The sequence below is a fragment of the Nannobrachium achirus genome (genome assembly GCF_963921795.1).
Source record: "Nannobrachium achirus genome assembly, chromosome: 6".
NCBI lineage: Eukaryota > Metazoa > Chordata > Actinopteri > Myctophiformes > Myctophidae > Nannobrachium > Nannobrachium achirus.
Window position 1 is genome coordinate 39,268,608 of NC_137815.1, and position 19,841 is coordinate 39,288,448.

General features: G+C 42.1%; 1 protein-coding gene across 1 annotated transcript in view; it reads right to left on the reverse strand.

Moving 5' to 3' along the window:
* Positions 1-14,616, reverse strand: part of foxj3 (forkhead box J3) — a 98,876-nt gene extending 84,260 nt beyond the window's left edge. Inside the window, exon 1 of the mRNA XM_080727389.1 lies at positions 14,125-14,616. The gene's annotated coding sequence lies outside the window, so the exon portion shown is untranslated. The remainder of the gene's footprint in view (positions 1-14,124) is intronic.
* Between the last annotated feature and the right edge of the window lie 5,225 nt (positions 14,617-19,841).

Consider the following 19,841-nt stretch of genomic DNA (forward strand, 5'->3'; position numbering starts at 1 on the left):
AACCTGTGTGGTGATGTCGGTCTCTGCATACTTTCTAGTCTCGTACCACGGACATAGGGACCTACACACAAAGCCAGACGGAGGAGCGGTTAGCACAGCTCAAAAATAATAAAACATCATTTTGGAGGTACTTCTGGGGCCTACTGGCAGCTTGCATACACAGTTTGGCGCCGATTGACCTGGCGGTTTGCGAGACACATTCTAATTTTTTTTCCTGCGTCAAGCTGCTCTATTAGCAGTGCTTCGCAAACTCTTTCATGTCAAGGACCCCAAAGTTAATAAGTATTTGGCAGTGGACTCCCATCTGAAAATATTTTGTGCCAGGGACCCCTAGCCTGGATCCAGCCCTCAGACCCTGCACACTCTCTGAGTGGACTGTCTCTCTTGAAGCTGCACGCAGCTTCAGTCTGATAAACAGTCTAAGGGGACCGCCATACAACTTTTTTTTAAATATTCCAATTATTCCAGATTTTTTGTAAATGGCAGATCTACAAGCGGATAGCGGCATCGTGATGCGACACGTTGTCTTTATTTTATTTATATGTTTATTTGGAAGGGACGCATATTGATGAACAATACATAGAAAAAGTAGTGTAAATACAACGGATTTAGCAACAATGCTAATTCCCATCCATAGTCCCCATACAGAAAACAAGCAACGTTATTAAAGGACACAAATAAGAGTACAAAGGGGTACAAAAGAGGAGAAAAAACTATTAACAATAAAAATGGCGTAGTTTTGACTAGAGCAAACTATATTTTAGCTTATTTAAAAATGTTCACTAGTTTGTCCATGATCCATATACGTATCCAATACGTGAATCAGCCGGCAGGCATGGCTTGGGAGATAAAAACTGTAGACGCGCAAAACTAAAAACACTCAAGTCCAAATAATTGCTCATAAGTTTTAAAATGATTTACTTAAATTCAGTGCCACCAATTATTACAATGTACAATCCAATACATTATATGCAATAAATATGTGCCAGAAAATAAGTTAACAGTGAGCAAGAAATACAACAATGTGTAAGTGTGAATAGTGCGGTCAACAAAATATCTCTCTCCCAGTTCACCCCTACCTCACGGACACAACCAACCTTGAAGGTGAGCATGTGAGAACTGTCTTTTGTAACCTCCGAGGCCACCCACAGAGACACTCCCACGAAATGAGGAGACAATCAATCACCCTTCAATCAGTGCTCAATAAGCACTACAACCCCTGTTTGGCTCCTACATAAGGTTAAAGTGGTTAAACGAATATCGATGCTATATTAACTAATTTCGCCCACACTCGTTGGCAGGCACAATTTGTGTTTGCTACTTTAAACCTGGGGTTTGTATAAAAAGTTTAAAAACAGCTTGAGAGTAATAACAGTTACAGTACGACCACTGTTATCTGTGTTACATCAAGATGGAGTCAGTTCAGTAGAATGTATTACTGGCATACTGATATTACACACCATACTTTATTGTTAAAACTATAAAGAATGCATATAAAACATAGCCTATAGTGAAATGTTCAGCACTGTATAATTTGGAGTTTAAAAGGCCATTACCACATCATGTAACAACAGAAATCCAAACGCCAGCCTGCATTCACCAATGCATGCAACCTGGAGAAGGGAATGAAAATGCTGTTACCTTTATTTATTTTTATCTATCCATATTTCTATCATAGCATTATAAAGATGAGACTAGAATTGACAGTCAAATTAAAGGGTAAGGGCTATGAAATGATTTTTTTTTAATTGTTTTTGACACTGAATCTCTATTGAAGATTAATTTCTTCGCTGAGAGATGGCCATTTAGAAATATATAGCCTGTTTTGTATGTTTTTGTCATCATCTTGTTTTGATACGCAAAACCAACAAACACATCACAAAAGCAGCAAAGATAAAATAAAGATGATGTTGGTTTCAAGTTCTCTGTATTCAATTCTTGGTACAATGCTGTCATATTAAATCAGTGATTACATGTGATACATGTTGATTACATGAAATACTTTGACATGCAACGTTATCTTATCACCTGTGGCTGCTGCAGCACATATTGGATACAGCATTAATAAACCTTCAAGATAGTGTCATGTGGTCACAGTGGACGGTAGAGCCATGTCTGTGTCTTGCCAGAGTAAAAAAAACAGTCAAGTCAAGTCTGTCATGCATTTCGTTTTTTGAGCGGTGCTAACCGCTCCTACATCTGGCTTTGTCTGTCGGGACTGTCACTGGTCAATTTGGTGTCTGTTTGTTTAGCCAGGGTCACATTGGCCAAGCTTCGCGGGATACTTAATGAAATAGATACTTAATGAAATAGCACCGCTCACTTCACACTGGGTGTGATTTTTTTGTCTTAGGATGGATATTTATATGTATCTGTTTCAATCTGGCATTCCTACTTTGGTCATTATTATCATCACCTAAATTGTGTGGGAAAAAAAGAGGGGAGCATGTAGATGAGCCCTCTTTCTTTTATTTCCTTTTCTTTTCTTAAAGGCATTTCGCAATATTGGGGCTGCAGCCAGAGGCTGTGGCTCTTTGGGGACCTTTGCATGAAAAAGCTCAGGAACCCCTGTACCAGCTTGTACTTGTAATCAGCGGTCTACTGTAAGACTACCTTGAAGATAACCATGCTGGGATTATTGATGACGATGAAATGGATAGCACTCCAGTTCACTGTGTTTGTGTTAGTAAACATTTCCTCAAGCTGTTTCCCTCACCATAGGCAATATTATCGATGGTAGGGCTAGTTTGAAATGTTAATCCTGTTAGGGGGGACTCATTAGCGTAATAGTTCATTTAATTATAGGGCTTGTGCTTTGGCTCGTGACTTTTATAATGTACCTCCACCATACACAATTTGAAATTTGATATAGCAAACATCTAGCGCATTTTTCCAATAAACATGCATCACACAAGGGGCATGTTGAATGTATACAGTGGCCCACAAAATAAAACAGAAACATACAAATCGAATATTATTGAAAATATCAATGTGGTTCACTACCAGCACCTCTTGAATATAAACATGTTAAAATATTTGTTATCAGGAAACAAAAGATATTCTTCAAGCCTAAATACAGCAGGGATAAACGCAACCCAAGGAGCATTCAGCATTAATCTAATTGGTTCATCTCCAATCATGATCATTTTTGTCTGAACGTCACTTTAATGTTAGCATCCTGTTAGCAACTGGACTTGCACAAAAACGACAGCAATCAGGACAGTGTGAGCTGCCTGCAGAATGTAGCGGCAATGTGAGCTGGGTTGAACACAGCGCATTAGAGTCATTAAAGTCCCCGTACACACACACAGACCATAGCCTACCCCCCACTGACTGTACCAGACCAGGCACCCCCTGTAGCACTCAGCCTTTCAAACCAAACGCTGCACTGCCTCCTGCATCTTAATAAGGGGAGGGAAACTAGAAGGGAAGTGAAGGCATGGCAGACTTTTTGAGGAAGCTGAATAAATGACTGAACACACACCCTGGGGCGGGCATGCCGGGGGGTTTCCAGGGGGTCGGAGTGAGCAGGGCTGATGGTGTCAAGACGAAGGCGGCAGACTCAAACACAACTGACATATCAAAGCGGTGGGATCCGTGTAGAAGGGAAATGGAGCAGCCAAGACACAGCATTCAACCTCACAGCTTCAATGAGACACAACACGGGCAAAATCGTCAATTAGCAATTAAAGTGGAAATGCCAGTCCATGCAGGCAAACGATGCTGTATACGAAAAATAAAATATAGTAGCAAAAAAAAAGGCTGTTAATCTGACTGATCACGCTGCTCTTGATCCAACAGTCTTCCAAGTCGGCATGAATTCTACGAGGAACGGTTTAATTTGCACCCTTACAGTACAGCCAGCCATCCAAAAGAAACTTGCTGTAATTCTATGACAGTGGCATTGATTTGTGAAAAGTAAATTCCTTAATATCCACACAAACAGAAATCTTAACCTGGATGAATCGAATACATGAAACAGAAAGCACATAATTACAGACTCTCACAGTGCTTAAATTGGTTGGAGTTAGTAGAGAGTCGGTTTGAAGAAAGCCAGTATAGCCTAAAACTCAATCATTTGACTTCTAATGAGATATCAAAGCTGAAATGTTTCCAGTTCGATAATAAATGGGATTCTCTGAGGTAACCGTGCTGACACAGCCGTTCTGTGTGCTGTGTTCTGAGTGCTTCAAGGGTTTAAGTGTATTTTCATAGACTTAGATTATTTACCCTCTGTATTCTCTTGCAAATATATATTTAAAAAAAAGGAAAAAGAAGATCTCTCTGGCACTCCTCAAAGACTTAAAAAGTAGGTCACTCCGTCTCCTGTGAGTCACAGATCCTGGCAAGAGACCAAGCAGTGCAGGTACGCACAGGGAAGACAGGGCTGGAGCTCAATGGAGCCCTAATGGTATACCAACTATCTCAATGGCTTTATGAAGACAACTCCGTAGCACATTATATCTGATCGTATAAAACCACTTAAGCTACAATCTCATACATTGTGTGCAAATAAATCACTTTGATTATGGTGAAAAATACATTTCCCACATTTCAAAATTTTAAACAAATACCAGATCTACAAGCTGTCACATCACAACTTCAGCTATTTTTGCACAACAAAAGTATATATACACACACATAGGGCTTATGTAGTCTAAAACTCAAGTGTTTTCATTTTGCCTCTAAAAATATTGTTCCCTCAGTAAAGAAGACTGCTTTCTCATATTCCCACTAGCCCAGGTACAGTCTCTTTTCCTCTCTAATGGCAAAGGTCATCTCCAGGACCTGTTCCCCGGGCTCAGAGCAGCCTTGGCAGGGTGGTCTAGTGGGGAAGGATACCATGCAGCAACAGTGTTTGGGGATGGGGAGAATTGGGGTCGGCTAAGGGGTGGAGGGGGTGACTCAGCCCGGCTAACCCGCTGTCTGTTACGTAGCCACCTGCAGACACAGCCTCCGTTCAGAGGCCGCATTGATCCGCGCGGGTCACGCCCCATTGCCGGCACACTAACACTTCCTTAATTACATTATGGGCCACTGGCACAGGCCCTGTCGTCTCAGCCACGATGCCCCTCCTCCAGCCAACCTCGCCGCCCTCTCATTCATCCACCCTGAGGGAGAAGCATGCAGGCCAGAGGAAGTATGACTCATCTGAGTAACGAGATGCATTCTTCAGAAATCTCAACAGACGTGTTGTTTGTGAGTGAGGAGCATGCAAGAGTATATGAGGAAGAAGGGAGGGGAGAGAGAGAGAGAGAGAGAGAGAGAAAGAGAGACAGAGAGAGAGGATTTGAGAAAGAAAAAGACAAAAAAATATCATTTGTGGACAAGAACCCTGAAAAGATAGCTGATATTTGTACGGGAGCATTAGAGAATGTGACAGAATGAGAGTCAGGAATGAAGAACGAGCGCAAGAAAGAACAGGAATAAGAGAGAAAGGGGGTGGGAACAGTGGGGCAAGAGCGAGTCATCACTCATTGTGTGGGTTTTCTGCTCCACGCAGATCTACAGTACGTTCGCTCCAACTCCACCGAGACAGAGAGAGAGACAGAGAGAGAGAGAGACAGAGAGTCCTTGGCTCCTTTCTGGGGTTTTCTGAATCACAGATGGAGACTCCAAGCGCTACAACTACGACTAATCCATCAGGTTGCAGGGAGAAAAAAAAAAGACAATGCAACGCAGAGAGAGGGAATTTCAACAAGTCTTTCTGCTGAGCATGCATGAAGGACTGATGAGGCACAGGCAAGGGTACGAAGAAAAATGTCAAATCATAGGTCTGAGACATCCAACAGCACCTTCCCAGTTCCCACCCAGGCAGGACCCCATCTGCAAAACTTGGCCAGTGCAGCCACAGATCATGAGCCTCACGCAGCACATCAAACTACCCCACTCCTGCTATTTCTGGAGTGGTCTGCATAGCATTGTCTGACTTAACGGTGACAAAACACGTGCAGCCTCAGGTCCGCCCGACCACCTGAAGTCACTGGAATATGACCAGCCTAGTGATTTCATGGCAAGCGATCAATCTCCTCCAAGCCTTCTGTCGAAGGAGTAAGAATATGTGAGGTGGCAGTAAGCCGTGTCCTCAGACTCCCCTAACCCATTTAACCTCGCTAATCAGGCTTAGGATTGTGGTCTTAATTAAACCTAACCCACTCTGGCTTTCCTCTCAGAGCATACTGAACACTGACATTCAGACACATTTCAAAGTGATCATAAATCTTACACAATAGCTGCACAATGATCACAGTACTAGTTGATCAAATGCAGTACAAAATAGAAAATAAGCCTTGAATCTGTGCAGGGTCTACATTTTCACTGTGCTAAATTCTGCTAATATGGCAACAGTAAAAGGGCTATTGGCTTTTTTTGGAGAGCGAATTATGCCATCTAACGATATTGACGATATTTTGGCTATTTACTAAATCCTCTTCTTGGAGCTGAAATTTGAATTAGCTGAAAGAGCATAAGCTAGCCACTGTAGTAATTAAAATAGATACTAAATAGTACGATGAGAGCTCCATTATCATTACTTAAAGCTGTGTAAGCTTAGCAAAATCCTTTCCCTGCACACAGCTCCAAAGTCTCTTAAGAGTGTGAAGCATATAAGCATATCAATTGCTTCCACTGAGCGGAGAACAGAAAAGGCAAAGAGGAGTACTGGCACTGTAAGGGCCTATCAGAACTCAAGGACACAGGATACAATACGATGAATTATTAAATCCTGCCAGGCATTTAGAAGTGAGTTCAGTGCAATTCATTTAGGCCGTGGCTATTCATTAAGAACAGAGTAAGTAATATCTCAAGTGGCACAGCTACATGGCCTTTACATTGAGGTGTTTTGTTCTAATCTATGTGTAATTTAGGACCAGCTAGTATCTATAGGCCCCTTTCTTTGCACTAGGACTGCAACTGTCAATTCTCTTCTTTGCGATTATTCTATCACGTCACAGTTTCTTTTTCAAAAATAGTGTCATTTCTTTTCTTTTTTGGAAACTTTCACCTAGATTTATTAAATTATCAATTAAATCAATTAGTTTGATTAACTGTTAAACCCCTACTTAGCATATTTTTACACTATGGCTAGGGCTGTCCCGATATGACATTTTTCATGACGATTAATTGTCGCTCAAATAATTGCGATTAATGCTTTAATTGTGTGTTTGTCATTGACAATTACATTTCTGTTTGGCTTGTAGGCTTTGAAGATATGACACATAACCTAAATATACAATGAAATGACTGACATATTTGACAACTTTTTACTTAAAGAACATTGATAGTGGAAATAGCGCGACGTGTTGTGAGCTTGTAGATTTGCCATTTCTACAATTTTTTTAAATGTTTGAAAATATATGAACATTTTTCAACATGAAAACGATTATGACGATTATGACAAAATAATTGTGATTATGTCAAATAATTGTGATTATGTCAAATAATTGCGATTAGACGATTATATAATAATTGTGACAGTCCTAACTATGGCCAACCTATACGCCTTTTTTGGAGTCTATACTCTTTTCTTTGCACACATACACTACTACCAACTCAATTAATTCTATAAAAAAGCTATTAAGTATAACATTGTTTTGCATGAAAACAATTCCGATCCCGTGACCCTGCTACTGGTCTAATTATAAACTTGATATACAGATATTAATCAACTGAATATTCACAGAAGACTTAACACACAATTTAATCAGCCTCATTGCTACCATGCGGTTTAAAGAAGAGTCATTGACGCCAACATGTGTTGCAGGAGCTGAATCCACTCGCCTACACCCCCTACCCCCCCCTCCCCTCGCCCACACTTTCTCTGGTGTGCTCATGCAGCAAGCCCCAGTATGGGTAGCTAGTTTCTCTGTAGAAAAAGACCCTAATGATTAGTCAGCCCAAGGAAAATAAATGGCAAGAACACAGTTAAACATTTCCTAGATAAATCGTGTTAGACCAAATGCATCAATAATACTGTCCAGCCGTCCCGAGCTCGCTGAATTAAACATCACATGCTTCCTTCATGAGGCCACGATGTCCATGGCTAATTCCTTCCCATGGATTGTGACTACATCCTATAAGGCAAGTTTACAGACACATTCAACAACAACACATCTGAAGGAGAAAGGGGTGGGGGAGACGCACAACGACACAAGGAGAACTAGGCAGTGTATTGCTGGATGAATAAAAAATGAAAGTGTGGTGCTTCAGTAAATTCATTCTCTCCATCCTGCGAGGAGGGTGGGGTGGGGTGGGGGGTGGTGGAGGGGAGGCTTGTTTGAAAACTCTGAACCAGTGCTGCATTCCCCACATTCTCCCGCATCCAGCGAGGGTCTCTTTAAAAATTCATTAATTTATAGCAAGAAATAGATTAAAGCGCCCAGCTGAGCAAAACTCAAAATTTGGCTCCTCCTGAATAACATTAATGATAAAGCCCAAGGGGGTTTTGCCTCAAGAAAGAGTGGAAGCTTTTTTCTCACCTTAAAGCACCTTGAGAATAATTTATTTTCAATCATTACTGAAATAATGCATTTCTAATTGTCATTTTTAATTACGCTTTCCTTTGCATGCAAAACAGCTGAGGAAAAACCTGAGAAAAAAACCCTAATTAAAATCCATCCAAGGATCTGCCATTTCCCATGATGCCATGCCAATGTCATTCAATTCACCATTGGATATTTCAGCTTACAGAGCCTCTGTGACAGCTGCTTCAGGCCCCCCCAAAAAACGCCTAGAACTGCAGTTACAGTAATTGCTCTGGCCAGCACTAAATGAGGTTCACTTAAGTGCAATTATCCCCCTCTGATCTCTCACATAGAGACTTCTTTACCACAGAGAAGTGGGCTCGCACAATATGACTGCAAACAAGATTCAAATTGGAATCAGGGAGGCATTTCCAGGAGATGAATGGCTTCATACCTCATCTGCATTCTAGTGATGCACAGCGTTGCTAATGAAGACTGAGCTAGTCCCTTCTCACCGCAGCGGCTTCCAAGAGAGCAAACTTCACACAGGATTAAAGCAGAGTACAGGGAGAGATTTCTAACAAAACCCATCCAGTTGTTTGGCCTCAGCCAGTTTAGAGGCTGGCTTGTCTTCAACACTGTATGCTGCTGTACAGATGAGCCTGTGTTTGCTCATGCAAGACGAGTAACATACTGAAAGAAAAAAACTGAAAATCCCTCATTAAAACAGTAAAACAGCCACAATAATAATTTTTAACGGTTTAAGCCCAATATAATTTGGCTATTTTCAGTGTTGGTGAATGGTTGTGGTGTGTCTACAACATCACAATGCGGCACAACAATGCGAAGTGAGCTTGTAGATCTGCTATATTCTTCTGATTTGACTAATTTCCAAAATAGGGACAACAGGGTTAAAGTGTTTATAAATGTTGTCAGACTGTAAGAAATGCAAAAAATAAATAAAATCACAAAAATATACTGCCATCTGCATGTGAAAAATCACACCCGTGTGAACTGAGCGGTGGAGTCTGTGCGCGCGCGTGTGTGTGTGTGTGTGTGTGTGTGTGTGTGTGCGTGCGTGCGTGCGTGCGTGCGTGCGTGTGTGTGTGAGTGTGCCTTGCCTGTTCTGGCCTGGCCTGAACAACAGCGCCCCTCCCTTAACGTGTGTGGTCAGAAAAGGTACTACACCACAGGCTTGAGGCTACATACAGACCCACCCACCCACATACATACATACATACCTACACACACGGGCACGCTATGGAGACGGTGTGACCACCGCTCAAAAATCACTGTATGCCAATCACAGAATTAAATGGGCTTATAGCCTTTGGGCTAAGATGAGGTGGTCTCTAATAGGGGTTGCAGGAGAGAGTACCTGTTGGGAGCTGTCCAACTACACAGGGTGTCAGTGATGGGCTTTCATGTTGCCACAGGCTCAACTACCACCAGGAGTCTGATAACTGTGTCTCACGGACGGCCATTTGAATAATCACTTCAACAAGGGGAGAAATTAAAAAGCCTCTCAGTGAGACAGGGCTAGGCAATGGGCCACAGCTGAATTCTAAATGAGATGCTGGTATATACGAGAGGTAGAGACCTGCCCTTAATTTGCTAGACTATGCCGATTTGGAGACCCTTGACATCTCCCCAAATTAGCCATATACCTGGTCATTATTCTATCAAATGATACAGCGCCATCGCCCTTAGGCTTAACATTATCTGTGACAGAAAGACACTGGTGAAACGCAGCTAAGGGTAACCTACATTCTTCACAAAGCTTGCCAAATGACAAAAGTGATTTAATTTCAAACACTGCAACAGCTGCCACATCAAAATTGCATGAGCTGGATAACAGCTCAACTTTATCAATGCAAGGTGATGCCATCAGTCAGCGCTGCTATATCCAATGCAAAGGCTTTTGTACACTCTTGCTCCACAAGCACGTACGTACACGTGTGCACAAATGCAATCACAAAGTAAAGACCTTGGAGAGGCAGTTGTAGGCTGTAGCACTATTGAGCCGTAGGGCCTTTGAAAGAACACTGCGGGCTACTACCATCCTTGAATAGAAGCTCTAGAGTCTAGAGTCTAGAGCCTATCACTTCTGCACATCCAGGCATGGAAACGGTTAGAGTGAGGACAAACAGATGCTGGTCTTTTTCACTTCCTTCACTGCCATTTAGTCTGTTCCAATCTTTATCTGTTCATCAATCATCACCACTTTGAAGCTGTTTAAGGCAAGAGATCAATAAGATGTTACAGACTGTGTTTGGTGCAAATGCAAATGCAAAAAAAGAGAACTAACTGTGAGGAAAAACAATAATGTATGAGGAATTATCACGTTACCAAGTATCTTAGTAACTAACTGGCCTGTGCAATTATATCTTCAAGGGTCAAGGAGACAGCACAGCAGCTGCTAAGAGCACAAAGTCCAGCCTTTATGACCTGCTCATTTGCCTAATTACATAGAGAAAAATTAAGAAGACCCACACAGCGTACAAATCAGCAGTAGATGACAGAGACACTGGTGCAATAAGCAGCACATTTTATAATGTGATGGGTTGGATTAATTGGCTGCACTCTGTGACTACTTTTAGTAGTAGCTACCCAGGAAAAAAAAAGAACGTTCTGGATGTTTATTATGCCAATAACGTTTCATAATACAATGGCATGGTACTAGCACATGCCTACTGTACAGTAGGTCAACTGTCAAACTAGTGTGTATAAAGAAAGAAAGTAAGCAAATCATATAAGACTACCTAGATGATTCATAGAGTCAGGAAGCGAAATTAGATTTATAGATAAGGAATGGGCGTGGTAACTGGTAAGTGGTAACAGCAAAATACTAAAGCTGCACTATGTAACTTAGCTGTTCTGCCCCGGATTTGGACAGAGTCTCCTGTGCATGTGCCGGAATGTTTACTACCGACTGAGCTAATAGAGATTGTCTGCTTGCTCTGGGGAGAACATTTATTTTTAATATATGTGTCAAACCAGAAACAGAATCGTGTCGAAAGTTGTTTCCGACCAGAACAGGGAGATCAAATAAAACCTCCCCAATTGTATACATTTAATTGTATTAACACAGTCTACCACACAGATTGGAGAAAATAACATTCACAAGAAAATTACATACTGTAATAGAGCTTTAAACGTAGTCTTTTCAATAACAGTCATATAAAATAAAACCTATTGTATAAACAGTAGAAATTTCTGAAACATCTGCGTAGGACAAATCTAACTACTCTCGTTTTATTCACTTTCAACCTGAGATGTACAAGCTCAAAACCACCGCGATGTGACACGTAAATTGGCTACTTCTGAAATGTTTTGAACAGGGACTTAGTTAAACAGAACACTGCTGGTAGAGTAACATCTAAACTTTAACATGCTTCTTCAAGGCTGCATGCATGCACAGAAAGCCTAGATCCAGACAGCGGGCTATAGGTCTGCTATTTAAAGAATGGGTGATTAAGACGCTAACCAGGTCTGACCTTTTAATGTGGGTGCTGACTAAGATAATGGAAATTTTAATTTGTTAGTCGAAGCATAAAGTCTACCAGCGAAAGGAGGGCATTCCGCGGGAGGAAATTCATAATCTTTTGTGGTTAGGTATAGGTACGAACCCATCTAGAAGCCAAACCAGCTTTAACCTGATTTTCCCTCGAAAGAGACTTAAACAAATAGCCTATTTCGAACTACTGTACATCCAAGATGATAAACCATTCATGTCCTGTCCAAATTGTGCCTCTCTCTCTCTCACTCACATATCTATATCCACACACACACACACACACACACACACACACACACACACACACACACACACACACACACACACAGTATATATTGCATTAAATAACTACACTGTGCGTGCACAGAATTGTGAAATGTGAAAATATGACAGCAAATAGAGACATGCCCTGAGACTGTCTTGTGCACAGGACCCATAATGTACTATAACTGTGTAGTAGAGAAAGATTCACGAACACACCAACAGCTACAGTACACCAGAAATTCAAATTGTTGTGGTGCTATACATTTTACTAAAACAAGTCTACACTTGTTGAATATCCAGCCACACACAACGACAAAAAGGAAGGGGGAGAAGGGGGAAAAATAACTCTGCCTAACATTATCAGACAGTTTTAAAAGGTAGGGACTGAGAGAATGTTATTACTGTAGCTCTCTCTCTCTCTCTCTGACTGACAATAATATTGGACTGACAGACAACCCAAACGCATTCCAACAGCTGATGGCCAAATACCATCACAGCAGGTCGACAGAGGAGACGAGAGAGGCGTATTATGGAGCTGAATTTATAAATATATATAAAGACATATACACTCCATCGTACGGTCGACAATAACAGATCTACAAGCTGACGTTTACAATGTATTCTTGTCGGCGAGCGACGCCACCGCTGTACTACTGACTATTATAGGCTACATGAGGCTTTATAACACAGTAGTACTAGGCTAGTGCAGTGGTTTTCAAGCAGTGGTCCAGGGACCACTTGAGGGCGTTCCAGGTGGTCCCCAGCTAAATGATGGGAGAGTTGATACCCATTATACTGTAGATCTTTAACTCTTGTGTAAAATGAAACCAAATGGACCGTAAAATATTGTTAAACATCTAACAATACTTTACATTACAAGACGTCTACACAATTACGAGAATGTAGAAGAATTGTTATGTTTGATTGACCTGTCATCAGACAGTCCTATAATGGCACCACACCAATACAGGAATTGTGGACAAAAAAAAAGCTTATCCAACGATAAACAAAATATTCTAAGTTTTGGGTCAGAGAGGCTTTTATATCTCATCGATTGGTGGTCCGTGGCTCAGATGCCGAATAAACAATGGCACCTAGATATGAAAAGGGGCTGAAACCCACTGCTCTATAACACAGTAGTAGACTAGTAGGCTAGTGGGTCGCTTCAACAGCAAACCAGAGCAGACAGTGGATCTGGATTCCCTCTTTCAACGCGGTCGTACGGTGGGTAGATCCCATGTTTGGTCAGTGACACACTGACAAGACACACCGCTGAGTCGCTGCTCTCTATACCTTTAAAAGCGTTCAACACAGAGTACACAAGTTAGCAGAGGCTGCTAAAGTCAGAGCTAGGCCAGTGGTTTAGTTTCATGGACCCCCGTTTTAATTTCATGGACCCCCGCATAACTCTGAGAGTGTAACAAAAGGAACCAAATGGACCCGTACGGGTCCATTTGGTTCCTTTTGTTACACTCTCAGAGTTACAAGAAAAAGACCTGTAAAACTAAAAGGGTCCATTTGGAACCCCCTCCCTCAAGGAGGAACCCAGATAGTCCCTGCTGGACTGGACCCCACTTTGAGAACCACACTGAGCTAGGCTAGCTGTCAAAGTTGCTCTGTCAGTTGTCACCAGTGCCGTGCGCGTGTTTCGAGCGCGCGTTGGGGCGCGTGTGTGTGTGTGTGTGTGTGTGTGTGTGTGTGTGTGTGTCTGTCACACACAGTACGTGTGTGTATGTGTCTGTGTGTGTTATGTGTGCTAGCAGCGATGGCTAGCGCCACCACAGCTGTCAACTTGGGGGAGAGTTATTATTATAGCAGCGGCAGTGGGGAAAAAGCAAGCTTTTGAACGGCACTGAACGTGTTGTGTTAAAATATACTGACCGCCAAGGAAAATGACTCGTCGGCCCCGAAGGTTGTCCCCGTATGCCCCGTATCTCCACTTCACGACGAGCGAACTGTGGTGGGCCTGTTCACGGAGCCTTTAGTAGAATCCCCACAACTTCAGTGCAGGCTCACTTCCCCATGAAAGTCGTCCATTTCAAGGCAGGCCCGAGAGTTCAACTTCCATTCCCCGTCGTGTTCTTCGCTCACTTATACTCTGGGATGTGTATGTGTGTGTGTCGCTGTCTGTCTTAATCCAGCAGGGGAGTTTCTTCTTCTTTCTTTTTTTTTGGAACAAGGACTTATTCTTCTTCCCCCTTCTTCCCAGCTCTTCTCCAGCTAGAAGTGTGTGTTTCCCTCCTAGGTGTGTGTGTGCGTGTGTTCTTGACGGTTGTCCTATGTGGAGCCGTGTGGGTTGTAACCCTCTTCTTCGCCCGGTGAACCAGTCAGAGACCGTGGCGTCCCTTCTCTCTCTATTTCTCCGCCTTTTCCCGTTCGTCTCTCTCTCTCGCTCTCGCTCTCTCTCGCTCTCTCTCACTCTCTCTCTCTCTCTCTCTCTCTCGCTCTCTCCCTAGCTCGCTCTCTTTCAGCCAACATCCGGGTACTCTGTCATTTGGTACACACATAGGGTATTTCTTTAGCCTTGAGTATTGTTGGCCATCATCAGGCAGATCTCAAATGTTTTCATCATGAGAGTGAGACATACCATGTCCATGGATGGATTATAGTCCGGGCCTATAGACCGATTTCTCAGAGCGGCAACCAAAACTGCGGTGTCAAGCGGTGTGTGCGCGGCTGTGCGCCGACACCGCAGCTACACGGCAGCGCTCTAGAAAAAGTTCTCTAACTGGGCCTCTGACTACAAGCCAGGGGCCTCTGAGAGACCCTGGGGCTTTGTGGCCGGGCGAGCAACAACTTACAAAGGTTAACACTCAAATATGTGAGCCACTCAGCCCGAAACAGAACTAACATCTGATTAACAGAGCTGACAAGTACTTTTAGATGTTTTGACATGCAAATAAATATGATTTAAGTATTTTTGGGACCCCAAATTACAGTGTAAAATCGTGTGTCGGATTTTTCACTTTCAAACATGTTTGGGGTCATTTTAACATCTACTTAGGATTTTTGCATGATAGATTCATCGAAAACTCTGTCCTTTTATTGCATAGAGTTTTTAACTCTTTGAGTGCCACCCCGTTCACCACTAGAGGGCGCCCAGTGGCCATAGAAAATCCCATAGAGATATGCTGGTATATGCAGAAGCCCTGCAGCCATGACTTGCCTGAACACTTTCCTTTGTGCATGTACAGGAAGAGGATGAAGTTAGCTTGAAGTTAGCTATTGGTTACCAAGCATTTTAGAAGCCTTATTTTCGTCAACTTAGCCATGATTAAACCTTGCACACCTCATGCATGGGAAAAAAACAGAGAAGAATGAGCTCTAAAAAATCCAATGCAATCCTGGATTGCATTGAAGTGGATTTGTGCAGTTTGTTCACAGCTTTCAAACAAAAAAATCCGATTGGAAATCCGTTCAGGCATTCTTGAGATAATCGCCATTATGTTTTACATGTTATGTAAACAAACATGGCTGCCCTGTATGTTAGATGGGGTTGTATGGGGGTGGAACATGCAAAATCGCGATTGAAATCATGTTCACTAGATTTGATGGGGTCCAAAAAAAAATTAAAATATTTTTTTTTTTCAAAATTCTTTTTTTTTTTTTTTTTTTTATATCCCGAACATGTTCGGGATAGGCACTCTGGTATGCGATAATATATCCCGAACATATTCGGGATAGGCACTCAATGAGTTGTTTATACATTGATTGACATTGATTTTTTTAAGATTAGTTTTGGGCTTTTATGCCTTTATTGATAGGGATAGTAGACTGACAGGAAACAGGGAGATGCGGAGAGACACTCAGCAAAGGTCGTTGGGATGGGCTAGTCCCAGTTGGGTGGTGTCCCAGTTGGGCGGTGCAGCGATAAGGCGGTGGGTGAGCCTTTCCAACAGACTGTAAAGCAAGCGATCTTCATCCCATTCATGCGTTTATCGTGCGCTTGCCCAGGCCTTACGGCCTGGGCATAAATATACCGATTGCATTCACCACGGCTTCGTAACTCGCGCGGCTGGCCCACTCGGGCGCGAAGAGCAGGACCAAGGTCCGCTGGCCTTCACGCCGCTTGCAATGTCGTGGACAATAACTGTGACATATAACCATTGTATTGCTCATCAAATTTTCGGCGAGAAATCAATGGGGTCTCATAGCTGTACGCTTGCCGCCTAACGCTACACCGCCGCCCAACTGGGACACCGCCCGACTGGGACACCACCCAACTGGGATTTTCCCGTTGGGATCGGGACCCGAACCTGCGACACGCTGACAGGCATCAGAGCCTATGTGGTATGTGCCTGGACCGCTAGCAGCGGGCACCCCTATAATACAATGATAGTTAATGTATTAACTATCAATCATTTAGATGGGGACCCCTGGAACCCCATTGATCCCCTCAAGGATGCCTGGGGGTTGCTGAACCCTCGCTGAGAATGAGTACTAAGTCTACATTATAGACTGTAAATGTATGTATGATAAAATGTCTACAGGTGCTTTCTTTCTTTTTGCCCCTTTTTTCCCCCCAATTCGTTATGTCAATCAATTCCTCCCCACACACATTTCCGTTACGGAGCGGATAAAAGCGCCAAACCTTTTTTGAGGCTTCTTTAGGACCTAACAATTGATTTTATAAGGGTAAACATCATGGATTTTTGATGTTTACCCATATAATATCCATATCAAGTTGGGCTCCCATAGACTTTCTATACAGGAGGAAAATATCCAGGAAAAAAATCTGCTTTAAGTAGGATGTGAGGGGTCTAACTAGGGGTTTGTCATGATTCTGAATCCATTGCAAGCATTTGTTTTGCACAAAAAACTTTCATTCGGCTAGAAATGGCCCAACAAAACGATGGTTTAGTGATGAGTCATCATTTTTTGGGTGTTTTTTGGGGCCATTTCTAGCCCAAGGAAAGATTTTTGTGCAAAACAAATGCTTGCAATGGATTCAGAATCATGACAAACCCCTAGTTAGACCCCTCACATCCTACTTAAAGCAGATTTTTTTTCTGGGTATTTTCCTCCTGTATAGAAAGTCTATGGGAGCCCAACTTGATACGGATATTATATGGGTAAACATCAAAAATCCATGATGTTTACCCTTATAAAATCCATCGTTAGGTCCTAAAGAAGCCTCAAAAAAAGTTTGTCGCTTTTATCCGCTTCGTTTCGGTAATGTCAAAAACCAGCGTTAAGCAACTGAGCTCTACTGACTTAAGCCCTTTGCACACAGGCGCGTTTATCCGCATGGATAAAACGGACAATTTCATTTTTTTTAAAGAAAACAATTATTCTCTATGACCTCATGCACACCGGCTCCGAATTAGCCGTGCGACGAGTGGCTGCCGCCGTGCGTTTTTTCCTCGATCGAACCCAGTTCGATTCGAGCATCTTGTCGCATGCGGTAAAAACTCATCACTCCTTTTATGACTCCTTTATGGATCCACAGCGCCGATTCCGCACAGCCTTGCACACCAAATCCAATGCGTTTTATTCATGCTGCAAACGAAACAAACGCAACTGTCCTGTGTGCAAAGGGCTTTAGGAGCCCCCACCGGGAGGACGAAGGCCTACTCCTCCCGCCCAACACACCCTGCTGACAGGTGCCGCCCCAGCCTTTAAGAATACATGTAGTGACACATATCACCCTCCAGTTCTGGGACATATATCACCCTACCCTACCCCCTCCCCTGACCTGTTTACTATACATATACTGATGTGTAGCAGAGTGACTTACTGCCTCAGCCTGATGGCCTCAAAAGTCTAGTATCTCTGCCGGCCCACAGGGATGTCCTTTTGATCCAGTGGTTAAGATGTTACACTTTCACCGGAATCCCAGGTGTTACATTGGTGCCGTGACCCGGATCGGGTTTCCCCCTGGGAGGAGGTAAAAAAAGGGGAGTCAGTGTAGCAGAGTGACTCAATTTCAATTCAATTGAGCTTTATTGGCAAGAGAAAACATACGTTTACATTGCCAAAGCAAGTTTCAAAACATAATAAAAACAGTTGAAAATGGGGAGCATATATAGGCTACAGTTTGAGGGGGTACAGCATTGAGTAAACAAAGCTATGTCACATTTTGTCGTTATGTATAGCTATACAGGCAGGGTATGAAGCTTTTTTGGAACAAATATCAGCATTTCTTTTTTCTCATACAATTTCAGCATACAAATGAAGGAAAATAAAAAAAAGACTCAAATTTAAAACATGTTTAAAGGTAGCAGCTCTGTTTCTTTATACTGTATGTGGGTGGGTGACGTGACGTAACGTTTTCGCTGTCCTCGGTGTCAAACATGTATACATAAAAAATATATTTGTCAAAAACCTTCTGAATATTGTGCAGGACATTAAGCTTTATGTGAACTTACTCAAGATCAAAACATTTCATTCCTCATTTCTTCAGAATTTTCAACCAAACATGGCAAAACTCATATGGTGTGACTGTCCTGACCTTGTTTCTCAAAGTGGGAACTTGAATAAAACTAAGAAAAAGAATTGCTAAAAATCATTTGAAAATGAATTTAGGCTAAAAAAATGTCTATTTGTGAGCCTATATCTTTTCAAAGTCAAAGCATAATGTTTTCAGTCATTTCTGATCAAAAACATTTTGTCCCCCAAACCAAAATCATTTGGTGTGACACTAGTTTGGACAAATTAAACAGGCAATTATTTGGACACCTATTGGCTAGAGAGGTCCTTCTTCTGTAAGGCTATTCAGCACTCCCAGCACAACTGCAAGACAGGTGTCTGAGGTGAGTTATGATTTTAACATTTTCATGAAATGCCATCTTGTTGAAACTTTGACAAACTCACCACTTTGGATGTCTGTTGGTGTGACACCTTTTCATTAAAAAAAGCTTAAGTTATTTGAAGTTTTGGTCATATTTCCATGTAGATCTAGGTTGCTTTGTTATAGCTAGCATGCTGTTAGCATGCTAATGTGTACATAGTAGCCTCAAGGTAAACCTAAATGCAGAAAACGTAATATGGTGTGACACTTAATCATAATGGTGTGACATGTCTGCTTGTCACGCCATATGACTTGATTGTCACACCATATGATTTATACTGTATTTAACTACAGATATAACAATAAATAACAAAGTTCCATGTTTCTTTTGTACATTTAAACATTTGTTTTAAACATTTTTACATAAAATGTAATTTAGCTTCATTCAGTGATACTTCAAATTCATCAGACAGAGCAGAAACCCCTTCACAGAAACCTTAACATATTGTTTCAATCTAAACAATATTTTCTCTTTGTCTTAAACTATACATTCCATTTTCTTTTGTCAGCTGGAAAATGACAAGTGCTGAGAGAACGAGAAAGTACAGGGAGAAACTAAACAATGACCCAGCAAGGAGAGAGGAGCCAAAGGGGCGAGACTGCATTTTCTACGAAGAGCAGGAGGTTGTCTGTGGCATAGCAGAACCGCAACAAGGCAGCCGGTTTGCTACCCTCACCAAATACGACTGGCTGATGTACAATACAGTCTAAATGTATAATCTAATCTGGTCTAATACTTTTGTACTTTCACTCACTGGACTGGACAGTGGACAGTGTTAAGGTAGGACCCGAGACAAAAATAGCGAAA